The 20,057-nt window shown below is 39.8% G+C and overlaps 1 protein-coding gene across 31 annotated transcripts in view; it reads left to right on the top strand.

Annotated features, from left to right (window-relative positions):
* The window catches only part of Ptprd (protein tyrosine phosphatase receptor type D), an 822,247-nt gene that overhangs the window by 348,276 nt on the left and 453,914 nt on the right, over positions 1-20,057 (top strand). Inside the window, exon 1 of one of the 31 annotated variants that reach the window (XM_051163438.1) lies at positions 4,322-4,500. The exons of the other annotated variants lie outside the window; for them this stretch is intronic. The gene's annotated coding sequence lies outside the window, so the exon portion shown is untranslated. Of the gene's footprint in view, positions 1-4,321; positions 4,501-20,057 lie in introns of those variants that run through there. 31 annotated transcript variants of the gene reach the window in all.

The raw sequence follows: 20,057 nt of genomic DNA, 5'->3' as shown, positions 1-20,057 counted from the left end.
AACGGCTCATTTTGTGAAATGTAAGAAATAGGAAGACTGTAGAAGCCAGAATGCTGAGTAAGCACAACACAAAACAAGCCACACACACAAAATATATATTATAGTATTTCTACTATAATAGTGACATTTTGCCAGTCTAATGACAGTTGGTCCTGTCACGGCTGTACCCACAGAATACTTGATGACATTTGTCTGCTTCAAAATTTTGTTTCTTAAGATGTTGAAAGATTTGAGAATAGTATCTTTATATGATTTATTACTAAAGATGAGGTGTTGTTTTGCAAAATAAACCCATTTTATTCTAATCCCACTGAAGAGAACACTTGTTCTTTACATATTATAAAATATTTTAGAGTTTGCCTCTTCAATATCAAGTCTATCAATAAAGAATCCATCTTATTAATGGATTAATCATATAAGCTACATTTCCAAAAAGAACATAATGGCACACACCACAGTCTTCCAGCACTTGGGAGCATTAGGAATTCAGGGACAGCATTAGTCATACAATAAGGATTTGAGTCCACCCTGGGACTACATGAGACTATGCCTCAAAAAAGTCAAAATAAACTAACCAACCAAGCAACCAAGCAACTAAGCAAATAAATCCCAGCAAACAAACACCCCCCATAAAATATCAGTAGAAACATAATCATAAAAGAGACTTATTTTATATGATGATACATACAGATTTATGTATCAGTTCTTAATAACGTCAGGATCTAAAACACCTGATTCAAGAACCCATCATTTGAAATTGGTTTCAACTGATTCAGATACAGATTTTTAACTGCTCATAGCACAGGCAGAATTTTCTTTCTTTAAGGGGCTGGGCGGGGGTTAGAGGTGGGTGGGGAGTGGGTGGGAAGATGCTGGGCTTGGAACCTTAGCCTGGGGCTGAACATGGTCTGCCTCTGAGTGCTGTTTGTCTCACTCCCAGCACTCTGACTAGAAATAGTGGGAAATTGTTTTAGTGATGCAGCTGAAGGACAAGATTCACAATGATAAATCATGTGGGTAAGCCCTGCTCTGTAATAGGCTGTCCACTGTCCTGACTAAACCCACAGGGCAGGGAACTTTCATAGGTGACCATGTCAGGCTTAGTTCTGTCATCTTGGCACAACTAGAGATATCTGAGAACTGAGAAAATGCCTTCATGAGTTTGGACCATTGACAAACCCATGGGTCACTTTCTTAATTAGTTAGTGACTAAATGGGAAGGACCAACCCGTTGGGAGTGGTGCCAGCCCTTGGCAGGTGGTCCTAGAAAGCAGGCTGTGGAAGTCACGGGAGCTAAGCCAGTAAGCAGTGTTCCTCCACGGTCTATGTTTCCTGCTTCCACATTCCTGCCCTCACTTCTGTCAGTGACGGAGTATGACCTGAGATTTGTTAGCTGAAATAAAGTGTTTCCTCCCCAAGTTGCTTTTGGTCATGATATAGTATTGCAGCAATAGAAGCTGTAACTAAGATAGGCCTGTAGGTTCTCCGTATTGCCTGAAGGTTCAAGGTTCAGGAACATAGAAGTCCAATGGTGGTCCTGTTCCTATGTAGAAATTCTAAGGGATCAAAAAAGAAGCAGGTTAGTTATTCATCCCAAGGGGGAGGATAGAAAATCAGAAGAGGTCATGCTGGGATTGCCCTCCACTCTGAGCTTTGTGATGAAGAAAATAAGATTGGGAGAAAGCCAGTAAGAGAGCCAAGGCCCCCCTGGATCTTCTCCACACAGTCTAAGGGGTTGTTGGAGTCAGTACAAGTTATAGAGATTATGTATTTGGGGTAGCAGCATCAGTGGCTATAATAAGTTTCTCTAAAACTATGGAGATAGATACACACACACAGATACACACAGAGATTGGTGTGTTGGGGTGTGTGTGTGTATGGCAGAACTAGAGAGCACAGAGTTAGCTACCAATGACCTAAAGGCAGGTAATTCTCTTAGTCCACTCTTTTTAATCGCATTGATCTGGTCATTTTAGGTTCAGGCAAAAGGGTTAGTGAGATCAAAGGAAAGACTAAAAGGAAAGGAGCTTCAGAATAAAAGGGAAAAGGAGATGGAGGCAGAAGTAGGTGGATCTCTGTGAATTTGAGGCCAGCCTGGTCTACAAAGTGAATCCAGGGTAGCCAAGACTACACAGAGAAACTCGGTCTCCAAAACCACCACCACCACCAACAACAACAACAGCAAAAAGGCAAGGTGCGGAGAGGGTTGATGTCACCTCTTTAAAAATTATTATAATTTATTGAGATTGTTATCCCCTCCTTGTGCTCACTTGTATCTTCCTGTTCCCACTCTCTGTCACTCTTTCATTCTATTCCCCTCCCCTAGACCTCTGACAGAAGGAGACCTCCTCCCCGACCATATGAGCACAGCCTATCAGGTCTCACCCAGATAGCTGTGGAGAATGAACTGTCCATTGGCTAAATCTGAACAGGGCATCTAGGTTGGTGTCCCCTTTTTAACTCACAGACAGTTCTGTGTAGCTAACTATATCAAGATTGGAGAGATGCATTGTTAACTTTGGAGTTAGGATTGTGTGTGGTGGCTTAACTTTTCTGTGTTAGAAAAGTAGTTAAACTGAATTTCTGTGAGTGGCCATGGTCATGGTGTCTCTTCACAGCAATAGAACACTAAGACAAATCCTTACTTTTCACATTTGAATGGGAAAAACAATGGCATGTACACTGTGAGTAGTTATACTAAACACATGCAAATAAATGTGTTAAATTGTTTTTACCTTGTATTTTGTGGTCATATTTGTTTCAATTTTTGTCTTCTTGAGACAAGGTCTCATGTAGTCCAGGCTGACCTCATAGTTGCTGGCTTTGAACTCCTGATCTTCCTACATCTGCTGGGAATTACATCATTCCCCTCCCCTAGACCTGGCTTTCATTTTTAAATTGACAGATCTTTGTATTTATCTTCCACAATTTGAATTTTTTGAATTATACACTTTAGAGTGGTTACATTCACTTAAAATGTACAATATGGGAATATTTGTAGTCTTCTGTGGTCTTGATTTTTAGTATAATGGTGAATATCCTTTTCACTATCCTTATGGAGAGAGGAAGAGATGGTAGTCTGTCTGATATGTTACCTGTGAGCATCTGTCTCCTGGGAAATGCACTTTAAACATCTTGACACAAGAACAATCAATGCAACTGTTGTGAGAGACCACACTTCCTTTGTACCCTGGTTTAGAGTGTATAACTGTGTTAGGCAGGAGAACAAGACACAGCAAAGCCCAGAAGTGAATGTTCTGTTTGCTTTGTGCTCCCTGATTATGTGGCAGAAGAGAGAATTATCCGGTAATTCCAGATATCAGAAAGCTCACAGTGCTGGGTCACAAAGGGATTTTGGTGTTAAGGATCTCCTGGATAATTTTACTGAAACAGTCAAATATAATGTAGTAGATTAAAATGCATTCCACATTTACAATGAGCTTTTATGTTAGAGAAATATATGATTGAAATTAATATGTTCATATAAAATAGAAAGAAAGAAAATGTGTTAGAAGGATCTTTCTGTATTTTCTACTTCTGTTTATCCATAGTCAAAGGAATAACATGCTGACACACGGACATTGACTCCACTGAGCAGCAAGAGCAAGGAGCCAGAGAGAAAGGGCAGGGTGCTGCACACATTGTCTCCTGTGGCTTTCCTTTCATCTTAACAAGGCTAAGGATTAATCCTTTGTTTCTTCACTTTGCAAAGTCAGCTCTTGTTAGGACATCCTTTCTTAGTATTTGTGCAGCCTTCTGGTTCCATGGTACTTTGTATTTAACTAAACCATCGGGCATGGAAACAAGTAGACTAAGTTCTTTTCCTTCAAGGTTTAAAGTTTTTCTAAAGGGCAACAGAGAAACCCCACAGGAGTGTACTGTAGGGGCAAATGGCTGTTTCATAATGAAGATTGTTTATAATGTCCCTAAAAGACAATGTTACAATTATAAAGCCAAATCACCAATTAGTATCAAATTTTGTAACTGTTAGAGGTAATTATGTTAGCCATGACATGTCCTGTATAGTAGCAGTAATCTGTAGGAAACATATCAAGGTGTTCTATTTGTTCTTCTTAAAAGAGAAATGTGCTAGTCATCTGGATCTGACTAGGGGTCCTAGCTACTGGTTCTCACTGCCCAACTTTGACAGGCCACTCAACCTTTCTGAACCTTTGTGTGTTAGACTGTGAAACGAATATAGTCACATCTCAGAACCACTGTGACAATTGAAGACATTGTCTGTCTGTCTGCCCTGATAATATGTTAACAGTGAAGAAAAATAGGTCAATTGCTGGCTTCTAGTAGGCAGTTAATAAAATTTGATGTTATAATTATTAATGTATGAGACAGCATTGGTAATATATGTTGTTAAACTGATTTAAACTCCATTTCTTTCCCACTAGCACCTCCCTATCTATCTATGAAAATTATGAAGAAAATCAAATAACACAAAGCAGAAAGTAGCCAAGACAAATTTCCCTCTTCACATACAAATACAAGGTAACACCACTATTTAAGTTTAGGTGTTTAAATTTGTTTTCAGGTAAAGTTAATTAAAATGTTAATTTCCATGGTTTAGGTTGACAGTAGCTTCATGAAGTCAGACACTTGAAATTAAAGTAGGTAATGAATGTTGATTCATTTGGTGTTTCAGATTTTCTTAATTATAATTTACTCATTTATTGCTTGATTTATGAGAGTCTCACTTAGGGCTTTGCATGTTCTAAGGAAGCTCTACGACACTAAACTCTGTCTCTACCCTTTAACTATCAGGCCGAAAGGTCCCAGGCCCCTATTAAGCTGTGCACACCCCAGATCACATGAAGACAATCTGTTCATGAGTCCCTACTGAACTATGTACAGCTCAGACCACACACAGACACTCAGGTCAGGTTACATGTGCACAATTAGTTCAGGAGTATGGTGTTGGCCAAAGTTTATGTTTATTGGTATTCATGATATTCGTCTTTGAAAGTCTCTGGACAATTAACTTTAGTTTGAATTGATCTCAATCTATTCTATTAATTTCAATCTGACCATAATTAGCAAGTGTTTTGGTGTATATATGTACTTTTTTCTCCAGAAACCTTGAAATTCTACTCATTCTAGGAAAAAGATAATACCTTTTTTAAATTAGGATGAATATTGGACAGACTATACTTATTAAGTTCCCTTCCCATAAAAAGTTTATCTATCCTCTTATCTTAAAAAAATCTATAATTCTATGACAATAATGTAGGATATATGTATGTTTATATATATGTATGTATACACACATATATTAAAAATAAAGGATATCAAGAACTAATAAGACTGTAGAATTTTTTAATTTTGTTGGTGACTTCTGAGTAAAATTAAAGAAAAGGAGATGAAAAGTTTACTCCGTAGAGTAAACTACTGTTTTCTTGTAAAAAAAAAAATCTCCTGGCTCTCAAGCTAGTTATTAAAATTTATTAAATCAATCCATCTTTCTCTCTCTGGTTTTGGCTTTGGTTGGAGATAGGGTTTTGTTATGTAGCTCTCATTGGCCATGAATTATTCATGTAGCCCAGGCTAGCTTTCAGTTCATAGCAACTCTCTCACATGCTGAAATTCCAGGTATGAACCACCACCTTCAGTAGTAATTTTTGTTTTGTTTAAAAAAAAAAATGCATTTAACAGAAAGTGGAGCTACATAGAAATGGAATTATGCTAATGTGAAGCTATGTCATTAACATAAAACTTTCAAAATTATGACTATAATCAATAATACTCCTTCATGGGACCTTACTAAGAGAAAATACACTATAAGAAAGGGATTCTTTGTTGCTTATGCACCTTGTGTGCTCCTGTGGACATCAAGTGCTAGAATTCTCCGCATAAGAGTTAGACCTGCAGCACAAATGCATGTGTTACCCTTCTGTGCATGAGGGTCACACCTGCTGCACTAATATGCATCCTAGAGTTCTCCATGTTACACCTGGACCTGCAACACAGAAGTGTGTGCAGCACCCGTTTTAGAAGAAATCACAGCACAGTACCAGAAGGCAAGGACTGCTCTGCCATATGTGAGTCCTGGTCCTTCTGATAGGTGCATTGCATTTCTTTACCTGAAAGAGTCTCCTGGAGGCTTTTATGTAAAAAGACTAAGCTTAACTAATTTAAGATGCTAATATGTCCATTACTAAAAATAAATAAATAAATAAAATTGAAGTATCTTTTCCTATGTCTAATAACGCAACAAATGTAGTAATAATTTACTTGAGTTACAATTTCTTTTCTCATGGTTCTTCTTGCTACGCATAATAATATAAATATAGTGTACTAATATAAATGTATATGTAATAAAGAAAATAATAAAAAATTGTTTTCTCTTTTTTTTTGAGGACAATATTTTACTCAGGTACAGAAAACTTAGAAGTGCATATTAAACCCAGTCTAGTGGTGAGTTTTTTAGCCTTTGCCTTTTGCATCTCTGCAGTGCAAGCCATTGGTTTTGGACCCAGAACATTGCCTCCCTAGTAGCAGTAGATGCCATCTTTGTAATCCTCCTTATAGTTTCTACCAGCTTAGCCAGAGCTCCTTTGTCTTCCCAGTTTACCTGTGTGAAGGCAACATTGGTACATCTTGTGGACCAACTGTCCCAGCCTGGCCTTCTCCTTGATGATGCAGTAGATGACCCGGATCTTGTGACACAGGGCAGCCAGGAAAGCCACCACTTCGGTGGAGGTGTATGTTGGACATCCCCCTCTGCCAGCATCTTTCTTCTTAGCATGGGCAAGCAACCTATGCTTCTCCTGCTTTGTCCCTGGCCTGTACTTGTGGGCATAAGCAACTGGTTGTTGGTCCAGGGCCTAGGGTGAATTGGTTAATAGCAGAAGGTACTTTGAGCAGCTTATAGCAGATGGCCCCTTGTCGCTGCAAACTGATGTAACAGGACAATTTGAAGAAGTGAGTGAGATCCTATTTGGGCTGGATGCTTTGTCTAATAACAAAGTTCTTAGGACTTTTCTCAAACAGAACATTTAGCCCCTTTGGCCTCCTGCTTCTTGATGACACCTGGGGATGGGGACACTTTTTTCCCTCTGTATTTCTTTCCTTTGGACATCTTCCAGCCATCCTACACTGAATGCAACTGATCTTGGAAGCTAAGCAGGGTCTGGTCCAGTTAGTCCTTGGATGGGAGTTACACTTTCTATATGAGTTTGCTAACAGAACTTGACACAAAAGCCTTTGTGGAAGGAGCTTGATTGGTGTGGTTACCATAGCAACATGGTTGAAAGGAAGAAAGATTTCCTTTAGGAACCTTTTCTAAATGCTGTTTTGTAACCCATAATGATATCGCTGGCCTGCCATCCCTGTGTGAAGGGAGAGAGATCACTTTGAGGGTCAACCTGGTGTCTTGTGTTTATAGATTATGCTAAGCAATCAAGACGGCTTGGCTCTTCTTACAGTCCCAAAGCTGAGTTTGCTCTGGTCTTCAGGATTCTGTGAGAATAGGAACCCCGCACAGGAACTCTTTATGTCTGAGAATGAACAGAGGAACTGGATCCAGACCAACAACTAATTCTGTTCAATGCACTTTGTAAACATACTGTCTGTAACAGATTTTTAATTCCCTGTTTATCATTGTTTGAAATCCTTCAATTTATCAATAATTTGTTGTGTGCATGATGTTACTGTTTTTAAGAGACAAAAGGGTTTTAACCAGTAAATAGATCAGCAGGGGCGTCATTAAAAACCTTTCCTGGTGGTTCGGTATTCTGGAATTACTGTAAACCCTAAGGCTTTCATTTGCACTTTGCTTTGTTATAGGGTAAACGTCTGCTCCATTATCACAGCAACTGTGTACAAAACACATCGAATCAGTCAAGTACCACCATAGGGTGTTTTCCAGAGCTTAAAATGACCTGATGGTTATTTCACTTGTAACCTCAATAATAACAGCACTCAGGCCTATTATAACTTTTTTTTTTTCTAATCAGCCACATGCTTGCAGTTTTTCCTTTTCACTCATTAGTTTAGGTCTTTGGGATCAGACACTCCAAAATAGACCTGCTGGATTTAAATAGAGATTCATAACTTCAAGGTTGTCAAGGTGTAATTTTGTACAGGAGGTATAGGAAGAAAAAATTGCCTTATATTGATATAAATATTTAAAGAATTGATACACATAGCTTCTAACTTTTGGATCTCATGATTGGTATAAAATTCTTATACAATAACATAATGAAATTATGTTTGAGTTATTTATTTTGGTTTGTTTATTTATTTATTTATTATAATTTATTCATATTACATCTGGATTGTCATCCCTCCACTCTTATCTTACTGTTCCCTCCCTTCCTCCCTCCTTTTTCTGATCTATTTCCCTCCCCTGGACTTCTGGCAGGTCTGGTCCTCCCCCCACCCCCACTATCTGACCACAGCCTACCAGGTCGCATCTGGATAGTCTGCATCCCCTTCCTCTCTGTTTTCACAGGGCCTCTATCTGACTGATTTTTTGATACATAATTTTTGAATTCAAATTTTCTGGATTGCACACTTAAAATTTCTAAACAAATGTTGTTGTTTTATTTGAGTTATCTGAAATGATCTTGCCATTTAAACAAGCTATTGGGAAATGTCCGATCATACTTTGAGTCTAATTCAACTCAAATATTATTATATATTTAGGAATTGGCAGATTGTCATGGAAAGTTTTATGTTTTGGTGGCATGCCACTGTCTGTGATTAAGTTTGTTTTAGCCACTGCTGAGGCATGACTTAGGGACTGTATCTGATGCCGAGTTTATGAAGCCATGTCTTATTCTCCTCCCCTGTCTGCATCCCCTGTTTTCCTCCTTCTCTAAATAGAAATGAGGTGGAAATGGAAATAAAATGCCACTTTTTAAAAGGGGTACCATTATAAAGTATGAATAATGAGAATACTCGTCTGCTACCAGAATTGGAGCTATGTATTAGAATGAGACCCCTCTGCAGATAACTACATGGGTGCACTTAGAAATGGAACTGGAGGTTCCGTCATGGATGTTCCTGGACAAGGTCAAGAGCTTTCATTTAGCATTTGTTGTATCTATAGACATATACATCCCTTAGGAAGTATGCAACCTGTGCTGCATGCACGTGTGTGCTGTGCAATTCTGCATAGACAGCTTTGCTCTAGTAAGGGGCTTCTCTTTTCTCCTAAAACCAACCATGCCTGAGTTGTTTCTGTTCTTTTCATTTGCATGTTGTATTGTGTCTCAGCCTTGGGATTGCTTCTTTCTGTGTGTGCACACAGTTTTAATATATTTTGACTCGCCTATGTCAACTAGGGTTTCCTCTCTAGGTATTTGTTTTCCATTTCTATCCTTTCTTTGATCCTCTTGCTTCAGTTTTTATGGACTTTATTTTCTCTTCAGCTTCAGGTTGGCAGCTTTCCCCTGCTTCCCCGCTCCTTGCTTCCAAATACTTCCTCTTGGCTCTTAGAGCAGTTTTCTCAGGAGATTGTTCCTGCCACCTGCTCTCTCATTCTCCATACCAGCCCTCCATGAACCTGTGTGAAAAGGAGCTTGTGTAGATGTTATGTTCAACCTGATTCATTTGATTTTGTTGTGTTTTTGAGACACAGTCTCATTATGTAGCTCAAACTGCTTTTGACCTCACTCTGCAATCCAGGCTAGCTTGAATTTGTGATCCTCCTGCCTCTCCCTCCAGAGTGCTAGGATTGTTAGGCAGGTGCCACCCACACTTAATTTGCTGTGTGTCCTTTTGGTTTTCAAAGTAAAAAGAAAATAAATGTTTTACTTATTCATTTTTATGTGTATGAGTGTTTTGCCTGCATGGATGTTTGTGTACTCATGTGTGCTTGGTGCCAGTTGGAGGACAGGAGAGGGCATTGGAGTCCCTGAAACTGAAGTTGCAGACAATTATAAGCTGCCACGTAGGAACTGGGACACAAATTCAGGTCCTATGCAAGTATATTCAGTGTTCTTACCCATCGAGTCATTGCTCCAGCTCCATTATTATGAATTTTTATCCAAACCTTTGTGGCTATCAGATGACATAAACTCTTTACTGGGATTCAAGACAGCATCCCAGATTCTTTTAATATACGCACAAAGCCCACTTTACATGTGCACACTTTGTTTTCAGTTGTAAATCAATAAGCTTATTGACTTATTGAGCAGCCATTGTATGTCAGGTGCTGTGCTCTGGGGAGGCAAAGATGCATGATCCATGGCCTGTGCTCCTTTAGAGATTAGCAATTTGGAGGGAGACCAGTGTGTAAGTCTGATTACCCTCCAGTGTTCTGCACCACAGGAAGAAAGAAATCACCCAAGAGGAATAATTAACTCAGACTAAGAGTGGGAAGAAAGGTAAACCAGATTCAAAGAAGGGAGCCCACACAAAACCGTCAGTTACTTGTAATTTTTTTTTCCAATAAAGTACTGGTTTCTGTGGAATTACAAGGCAGGGATTATTTCTTAAGTAAGTATTTGTGGAACTCAGCAGAGCACCTCTTGTATATTTATCAAATGTGTAAGTGAAAATCTGTGACTGAGAGGATCATGTCTCCCATCCTGTGGAAAAAAGAGGAGAGAGAAATGCATTCTGTCTGTGGCTTCTTCAAGTTTTCAAGGCCATTTTGAATTTGAATCCTGAATTATTCCTCAATGTCTGGGACCTCCCCCTGGCCTCCTCACTCCCTTTCCTCCCTTGGTTTTAGTCTGTTCTCATCTGCAGATTTAACAATGGCCCTATACTCTTCTCTTCAGGTCAGAGTCCCGCCCAGAATTAACCACAGTGTAGGTCATTTGTTCTGATCCCTCTGAGGCTGACTCTGTTTCATCCATAGTTCTCACCAGGTGTTGCCTCCTGCCCCCTCAGAGCTGTGCAGTGAGGATCCCATTTTCTCAGGTTATTGATGAGTGTGTCGTGAGTAAGAGAATTGAAAACCGTGAAAATCAAAATATAAGTCATTTCTTGCTTCTTGCTCTTGATATACTGGGCTATTTAGTCTAACAGAGGTTAGATTATTTTAATCGCTTACTTATTTATTTACTTATTTGTGTGTGTGCCTGAATGTCTGAGACTATCCTGCCTGAGTCGTGCCTCTTCTTCCACTATATAAATTCTGATGTTGAACTCAGGTCCTCAGGCACCTCTCTACCCACTGAGCCAGTTTTCCAGCTTAGATGATGCTTAGATGACTTTGACAGCAGTGGGTCTGCACTCAGCTATTAGTTATTACTCAATCTTCTCTCTTCTTTCAGATGAAGGGAACTAGATGTCTTTCACTTACTTTTTTAGTTTTTATTTTTACTTTTTCTTTTCTCTCCAGTGTCTGCTTAGCTTTCTTCTACTATTATCCTATATTTTCCATAGTGCCTTGCTGTATAGGACAGCTTGCTCTGGAATGTAAGATTTTCTAGGACCTTCAGTGTGGTGTTGAGGATACAGGCATGCATCACTATGTCTGCTAAATGGATTTCTCTCTCTGCCATGCTTCTGAGGTAATGCCAAGATCATTACTCTCTTTGAGAAATGTTCATCCATTCTTTTTTTTCTTTTTTAACCTTTAAGTACCCTAAGCAGTTTTCTGGAGAGTTTGGCATCTTTGTCACTTTCACTGCTATCAGTGACATTCTTTAAGAGGGCGCTAGGAAGGCCAAACATGTTCTACTAAAGATTAGAAGAGCAGGATAAATTCATGTGTAATTTTGCACAATATCTGTCTTTCCTGGCTGATCTTTCACTTTTCTTAAGAAAAAAATTAGCCTGATTATTTTACCTGTGATCCATTTAGATGTGACCCATTGCTTAGTTAGCTTAGCGAAGTTGAGAATATAATACTGGACATAAAAACATTTTTATTAGTTCTTTGAATATTTCATATAATACATTTTAACCATATTTATCCTCAACTCCTTTCAGATATGGCAACCTCTCCATTCCCCCATGCCCTGGTGATGTTGTGTGTCCAGTTAGTTTTTCCAAAACACTCTGCTGTGTGGTGAGTGCTGTGTAGAACAGTCAACGTACCAGGGCCATAGTCTTAAAGATAACTGGTTAGTCCTCTCCCAGCTGCTGTCAAATGCTGGTAGCCTTCAGCTAAGGGAGAGGCCTCATGCAGCCAACTACCAGCTCTCTCCAGTCTGGAATTTTGTCTGGCTTAATCTAGAACAGTTCCTATGAATGCTATCACAACTTCTGTGAGTTCATGCATCTCCGGTTTCTAAAGGTTGAGAAATCCCAGGCTTAATTAGAGTCCTATGTGGGACAGTCTGAAATGCTGGGATTGGAAGCTTTCTTCGAAGCTATCCTGGGAGCTGTCTTGCTCTGATGAGGAACAGCAATTGAAGCATTTGGTGCTGGAACATGAAGGATACTGGATGTCAGTGTCCAACATGCTGTGAGGAATGAATCCTGTCAGGTCTGATCCAATGGCAGTGTCCAATTCTTTTGTTATGAAAACATAATTTCTCACAAGCATTATACAGTCCTAAAATTATAAATGGCTAAGGTGTGCCTGATGCACAGAACAATTAAGGGTGCTTCTCTGCTCTTTGTATGAGCAGAAAAAAAGTTTTCTGTAAATCTTGATGCCATTTGAAGAATGGCATCTAATAATAATTCATAGGGATTCTGTAGCCATCAAGAAGCATTATCTATGCCTAGACAGTCGTGTCTCAGCCAGTCTCAGAACTGTTTCCGTATAGTGGAATAGCAATATAAGTATCTGTTTGTTCTGCAGTTTAGATTCTTTACATCCCGATTGTATCCCCCTCCCTCATCCACTCTCTATCCCCCCTTTTTCCCTCATCCCCTCTCCCTCCCTCCCCCGGTCCTCAGAAAGGGGAGTCCTCCATCTCTAAAATCTGACCTCAGCCTATCAAGTCCCATCTATACTACCTGTAACCTCTTCTTCTGTAGCCTGGCAAGGCTGCCCTGGTTTTAGTTTACTGATGTTATAGACTATGACCTGGGACTGTGAACTGAAATAGAGTCCTTTTGTCCCTAAGTTGCTTTTTTTCAGAGCATGTTATCATAGCAACAGAAGTGAAACTAGGCTATGGAATTGGTGTGGGAAAGGGCAAATTTCTAGGTGATCTGCAATTTTCCTATCAGATTCAGTAGTTGTATATGTTGAAACTGAATTACCATTGCTATAGTTTTATATGCAATATAATTTATATTTTCATCAGTATGAAATGCACAGGTAATTTTAAATTTGTTATCGTGATTAAGATTATTTTATAGACACATGTATGTGTATGTGCATATATATGCAACACATGCATGCTGGTGCCTGCAGATGGTAGAAGAGGCCATGAGATATCTTGGACTGGAGTTTTGGGCATTTGTGAGCCACATGATCCAGGTGCCGAGCATCTCCACTTTGTAATTATGATTTTTATAATTGTGGCAATGTATCCCCTCTTCAGGAAACAAATACCAGCACGTTGTGTCTTAGAATGAGATGGTTCTTTCAGAAATTAAGAAGTGATTATTCTGACTGGCATGGCAGCTCATACCTTTAATACCAGCACTTTTGAAACAGAGGCATGAAAACTTGGTAAGTTTATTGTCAGCCTGGCTGACACAGAGAGTTCCAGCCAGGGAGATCTGTACAATGAGACCTGGTCTCAACCAAACAAAGCCAAAAATCATCCCAAAAGTAACAACAAAAACTCATAAATGATTGTCTGTTTCTTGTATACCTTAGGAGTTTTTCTTCTGACAGAGTTTGATTTTGTGTTGCAGCTATTAGAGTGCTACTGGAAATTTTGTTGTGTGCAGGCAGTGTAGCATATACCTGTGATCCCAGTACCTTCAAGCCATGGGAAGGAGAACCACTATTCAAGGCCAGGTTAGGCTACATGGCTAAACTCTACTAAAAAAAAAAATTAGATATCACCTATGGATATAATCAACTATGTAATAACTAAAGTCTTAAATTACTTTTCTTTCTCTGTGATAAAATACCCTGACAAGCAACAGCATAGGACTCCTAGGAAGGGTTATTTGTTTCAAAGGTCTTGAAGGGTACAGTTCATCTTGGTGGAGAAGGCACAGCAGTGACAGGAGGAAAGTCTTGACAGCAGGAGCAAGAAGGTGGCTGTTCACATTGTGAATGATTCAGGAAGCAGAGTGTGAACAGGAAGTGGGTTGGTCAGACAAGGAAACCCGAAGGCTTTCCCTACTGACCCACTTCCCACCTTGTAGAAGTTCTACAACCTTCCTAAACAGCAACACTAGTTGAGGATCCCGTGTTCAAACAGATGAGCCTATGAGAGATATTTCATATTCAAATTAAAATGTGCATGTGTATCTTAGAATCACCATTCGAATGTTTATTCATTCAGTCCACAAACACTCATGGGGCTTTCCCTTGAGGCAATTCAGTCAGGTGTTATTGGCTGTTTACCTTAGGCCAGGTCCTGTGGAGAATCAACAGTTTATACAGCATGTCTTCAATGTGCACACTGCCTATAGGATCCCAGAGGTGTGGACACATGGCTCAGTTCAGTGGTATAAATGCTGCACTGTGCTAGGGTGGCTATGCTTCCCTGTAAGGCTGTCAGGCTTTTCTCTGGATAAAGCAGAAAAATTTTTGAGCCAAACCAGGCTGGTTCCTAATTGTTTCCCAACTTTATTAGCTGCTATTAGTCAGCTTCTGCATCATTACACCCTTTCAGTCACCTTTGCCCTCAGCCACAAGGAGATTCCATAAGTCACAGTGGCATTCCACATCAAGAGGCCTTGCTTTTCGGTTCATGGCTTTCTCCAAACTGAGCCCATGCAGTGCTTTGGCATGTTCAGTTACAAAACACAGGGGAATTTTTATCCAGAGTAACACCTGGTAAGGCATAATAGGGAAAGGTGCTGGAGAGTGAAGGTGCATGCCCCTGTTGCTTAACCTGTAGGGGATGGTCTGGAGATCAAGGGTCTGACCAATGCCTCTCAGTTGGCTTTAATTCCTTCTTTCCTTTACCTTTCTCTTCTGGAGCCACTTCTGAAATGAATTACCAGAACATCTGTGTCTTAAGCCCTTATTTCAGGGTAACCAAAATATTTAAAGCTTACAAGTTGGCAAAACAAAACAAAGACAAAAACAAAACAACTCACGAAACCAAACCAATCCAAACCAAAAACCATCTTCCTGATCACCTTGCAAAGCCAAGCCCATCTCCTTGTGACAGTGGCCACTGATGCTGAGGATTGCCTGCTGCTTAGAGTCGGGTAAGCTTTACAGGCAACCCCAGTCTTTGATCTGATTCTTTCTTTAATATACCAATAAGGTTTAGCTTGGTGCAGTGGTGCACGCCTGCAATCTCGACACTCTGAAAGTAGTGCACACCTGTAATCTCAGTACTCTGTGAGGCAGAGGCAGGTGGATCTTTGTGACTTCAAGGCCAGCTTGGTCTATAAAGTGAGTCCAGGATACTCAAGGCTGGACAGAGAAAAACCTGTCTTGAAGAACAAACAAACAAAACAAAACAAAATAAAACAAAACCCAGCAAAATACCAATCAGTTCCTAGAAGCAGAGAAAGGGGAAACTTAGGATAACATTTGCATTGAGTCTCTCAAGTGTAAGGACTTTTCAAAAGAAGAAGAGGGAAAAAGCTTTACCTGTCAAAGATCACATGTCAAAGTCAGGGAGACATGTATGCTGTTTTTATCCAGGAAGGAGCATGTGTGTTTGATGGTTTTTCAAAGTTCACACTATGGCAATAGATGCAATTATTGAATAGAATTAAGCAGTTCCTGTTTTCATCAATTACGAAAACCATGACTATCAGCAGTGATTAATTGGATCATTATGCAAACAGCCCTATAGTAATAAGCACCCATTGTGTGGTGGGGAGGCATATGCTCTTCCTATCCATTAGGGCGGCACTTTGGCCCAGAGGGATGATGGATTGGCCTGTGTTGTCTTGCCACACAGCTGTCAGAACGGCTCTGATAGCAGGTGATAGTTCTGTTAGAACATGTCAGCTTGCTGCTTATGCTTATCTCTTATGACATCTATTGAGGGAAGCTCCCTTTTAGGTTTGATTCAGACGGTGACCTTGATATTCGTGGTGAAGAATAAAGGCTCACAATTATTACTTCACAGTGGAGAGGCTTGTAGCTGGTGTCTCACACCCATCATATCAAATTATTGGCCTGAAACTGATAACATGATGAGTTCTGGTTCTTGACAATACAGCCATAACTGCTGGGTTTGTACACACGCTAAACCTCCCACCAGCTCACGTACAGGGATACACGGAGGTAATATGTGTCACTGTGCTTTCAGGGAGTCTGATGCTGAAACTTAACATCTGGTTCAGAGTAAGATCTTTAAGGAATCATTCTTTTCATCCAAGAAGCAAGTCAGTAGTTTAACTGACAGGGTTTTGTGTTTTGTTTTAAACAAATTTCAGGGAGGCATAAATGGAAGCAAACCTGAATTTTGAAAGAGCTGCTCAGTGTAGGATTTCTCTGGCTTCACTGTTGAGACCATGGAAGGTTGGGAAACTTGCTAAGGGCCTGGAAGCTTCCATTCTCTCATCTGTGAAGTAAAGATGCTCTTAGCCTGCCTGCTTAACATTCTATGTCAGGCAGTTATAAGAAACTTGAAAGCAGTTTTTGGTTAGTTAGGGAATATATCAACATAGAGTGGCAGTATTGTTGTAGTCATTGACTATCTAACTATTTTTAAATGTCAAAATGTGATATAAAAGTGTTTTAAAATTGTTGTTTTAAAGACAAAGTTTTGTCATAGTCTCTATGCTAGATCCAAACTTAAAATCTTCTTCTCTCAGCATTTTTTTTCTGCTTTAAAAAATATTTATTATAATTTATTTGCATTACATCCCAATTGTTATCCCCTTGCCCTTTCTTCCCATTCTCACCCTCCCTCCCTCTTCTACCCTATTCCCCTCCCGTAGACCTCTGAAAAGAACGGGGAGGGGGGTGGGAATCCTCTTCCACCATCTGACCTCAGCCTATTAGGTCTCATCAAGATAGTCTGCATCTCCCTTCTCTGTGTTCCTGCAAGGCCTCCCAAACAAGGGGCAGTGATTGAATCATTGGTACCAGGGGTTCAGGGTGGGGAGAGCAGGACTGCCTCTGACAGCCTCTGCTTTTTAAACAAGCCTGATGTACATTTTTTGACCCTATCTGCTAAATACCTTTCTTGTCTGAGGCAGCACTCCGCCTTTTTGAGGTACCAAGTTTCTGAGGCACCATTTGTCACTGGATATTTAGATTCCTTGAGTGTTCTCCAGTTGACTGGAGATGATTAAACTATGTCTCATGAGCTCTACTTAAAAAACAACATGCAACAGTTGGGCTTTCTCATTTCTGGTGTGCTGTTATGGCTTGAAGGTCCTTCAGCATTGAAAATATTTTGCATATATGCTTATAAACCTATTGTTTCTTTTGAATTCAGCTTCCAGAAAGGCTTGATCAGATTTGACACAAAATCTGATTTGATGCAATATTTTTAGCAAGCAAGTTGCCTATATTTTATTATTTTAAAATTATATTAAGGTCTTGAAGCGTCAACTTGACAAAGCTTCTCTCAGCATTTTGAATGCTAGGATTAGGAGTGTGCCATGGTGCCTGGACTGTAGAGAAATAGAGTATAGAACGCTAGAGTGAGAAAAAGAAAATCTTCATTTGAGTACTAGGGATTTAACAGGTAGCTGGTCACCTTGCACATACCATTTTTGCTCTTTATTAACTCTATGGAACTTTAATTCCTAGATTTTCTCCTTTCCTATTGTTTTCTGGCTTGTGGCATCTTCCCTCTGCCTGACATTTCTTTTCTTGTACAGTGGTCTTTCATTTCTCTGGGATCAGGAAATTCAAATGCTTTGTGTATTTCTAAACCTGTGGTACTTCATTGCTTATGAAATATGTCTGAAAAATGCATGACTAAAGCTCTATATCTGGAGTTTGATTCAGTGAATTCTAGTCTAGACCCAGGATTCAAAAGTTTATTAGCGTCTCAGTTGAATCTTATGTAAATAATGTTTGAAAGTCATGGATCCTGAACATACATTACTAAAATCCAGTGATCATTTGTAGAGTCAGATGAGATTGGGAATTTTTCAAGATGATAGGACATAGGCACATATGGAAGCAAAAATATCATGGTTTATTATTTTCCATCATGTCTGTGGGTTTACTTCCATTATTAAGTTGGATTTATGTAAATGTGAAGAGATAGACAGCTCATAAAGATTATTGAGTGTTTCTGGAGTGGACTATAGTATACAATACATTTAAACAGTTAAGATATATTTTAGTGTTTTTTTCCCTTTGAAAGCATCAGAAAGCCATATTTTTTTTTTTTTTTGTGGGTACACTGTACTTTATTCATGGTAATTGAAAGAGTAGGTCTTGTCTTAGAGTTTTATTGCAACTCTTGTAGAGGAAAGCATTTAATTAGGCCTGGCCTAAGTTAAAGCAGTTTGGTTCATTGTCATGGTTGAAACATGGTGGTACACAGTCAGACATGGTGCTGAAAAAGGGGCCAAGAATTCTATATACAGATTGGTAGGAAACAGGAAAAGTGCGTTAGCCACTGAACCTGGCTTGAGCTTCTAAAACCTCAGATCCCACCCCCAGTGGCATACTTCCTTCAACAAAGCCTCACCTAATCCAACAAGGCCACATAATAATGCTACTCCCTATGAGTCTATGGGGGGCATTTTAATTGAAACTACCACAGGGCTCCACAATACATTCCCCTTCCTCTTTAATCTTGGGGGACTGTGAGGGGATACATTTAGTGAATTGTCGGCTGGTTAGCGAGCTTGTTTCAGCACAGGACCCCTCTCTTCCTCTCATGCTCTTGTTGGGGTAAGTGACTCAGGGCTTTTTACTCCATGGAGGCTATTTGAACTATGAAGTCTGCTATGCTGTTGCTGTAACAACATTCTGCCATATACAGAAATCAACTTGACCACACAGTCTCTGAGGGTGATCCCAGCCCTAGCATCAAAGTTGGAAGAGTAGCTGTCAAGGTTAACATCTCTGGAGACTACTTGATTCTCAGGATAGCCCAGGATGTTCCATAGAGAACTCTCTGATGCCTGCTTCTCCACCTTCTTGGTGTAGTCATACTTGACAGCTTTCTTTAGGTATCAGGTGAGATGCATGAGAGACACTTTGTGGGTTGCCAGTAACCTTTCCATTTACATTGTGAATGACCTTGTCCGAAGCATTAGCAGTACCAGTGGATTCAGTGATGGTGTTCTGGGCCGTCCTAGTCATCAGCACTATCCAGTTTTCCTAGGTGGCAGTGAAGGCAGGGACTGTGGTCATGAGTCTCTCAGTAATACCAATGTTGTCATGATGACCTTTCCCAGCATACATAAACAGTTGGTAGTGAAGTAGGCATTGCTGACAATCTTGAGTGAAATTTATCATGATGCATATCCATCACTGTCATCAGGAAGTTGGCAGAAAGGGCAGAGATGGTTCCACTCTTTAAGTGAACTGCTGCTTTCCTCATGGTGGAAAAGACACCTTTGGCCATACAACATATTTGGCACTAGCATCAGCCCATTGGAAAGTTGTAGAGTCTAGCTCCTAGAGGATGCAATGACCTTCCCATTGATAATAGGCATTTACAGCCTTGAATATTCCAAGGAGCTTGTTATATGGGTAGCATCAGATTGAAATATTGTGAAGTTGGTGAAGGAAACATTGTTGAAGATAGTATTTACTTTGCTAGAGTTGAAGATGGTCCTGGTGACCATAGCCAAATCTATTTCCTGTGACCTTTACCATGGGTCTCAAGAACAGGCTGGCACTACATGAGAAGATGTGGCTGTCTCTGGAATGGAACCAAATAGGAAGCCAAAGCCACATATACTTTGAAGATTCCGTGACATATAATCTTTGGTTTTGGTATTTTATTGTAGTTATTTTAAAGTTGGTGAGTGTTGAATTACATTAGAAATCCTCATGCAAAAAGATTTGGTGATACATTGGCCTCATTGTGAAGGAAGCAAGTGGGAGCAGGGTTGGTTGCCTTCAGCTAGCCCTCATGCCTTTGTAGTCATACTCTTTACTTTTTACATTTATATTT

The sequence above is a fragment of the Acomys russatus genome, chromosome 2 (assembly GCF_903995435.1).
Source record: "Acomys russatus chromosome 2, mAcoRus1.1, whole genome shotgun sequence".
Classification (NCBI taxonomy): domain Eukaryota; kingdom Metazoa; phylum Chordata; class Mammalia; order Rodentia; family Muridae; genus Acomys; species Acomys russatus.
This window is presented reverse-complemented; position numbering and strand designations above follow the sequence as displayed.